This window comes from Nanorana parkeri, unplaced genomic scaffold (genome assembly GCF_000935625.1).
Source record: "Nanorana parkeri isolate BGI_ZX_2015 unplaced genomic scaffold, ASM93562v1 scaffold1799, whole genome shotgun sequence".
NCBI classification, from domain to species: domain Eukaryota; kingdom Metazoa; phylum Chordata; class Amphibia; order Anura; family Dicroglossidae; genus Nanorana; species Nanorana parkeri.
In genome coordinates this window covers 14,905-15,142 of record NW_017308067.1, presented here as the reverse complement: position 1 = coordinate 15,142, position 238 = coordinate 14,905, and the positions used below count along the sequence as shown (strand labels likewise).

Below are 238 nucleotides of genomic sequence, written 5' to 3'. Positions count from 1 at the left end.
TGCACCCATACTCCTGACCCCCCACACACACACACACACACACATTCTCTGCACCCACAGCCATGACCACCCAATGTGTTGTCTGCACATTGTGGTCTCGGGGAGGTTGAAAAGTAACCACTGATCCTATGACATATGTGGGGACTAAATCTGACAGGATCTGGTCGGGGACATCAGTTGGGTGAATCTAAACCCGAGAACAGAGATGTGATATTTTGCATCTCCCCGGTCCTTGGGT

General features: G+C 50.8%; 1 protein-coding gene across 1 annotated transcript in view; it reads left to right on the top strand.

Moving 5' to 3' along the window:
* The window catches only part of SMPD1 (sphingomyelin phosphodiesterase 1), a 13,357-nt gene that overhangs the window by 10,459 nt on the left and 2,660 nt on the right, over positions 1-238 (top strand). The gene's annotated exons all lie outside the window — the stretch shown is intronic.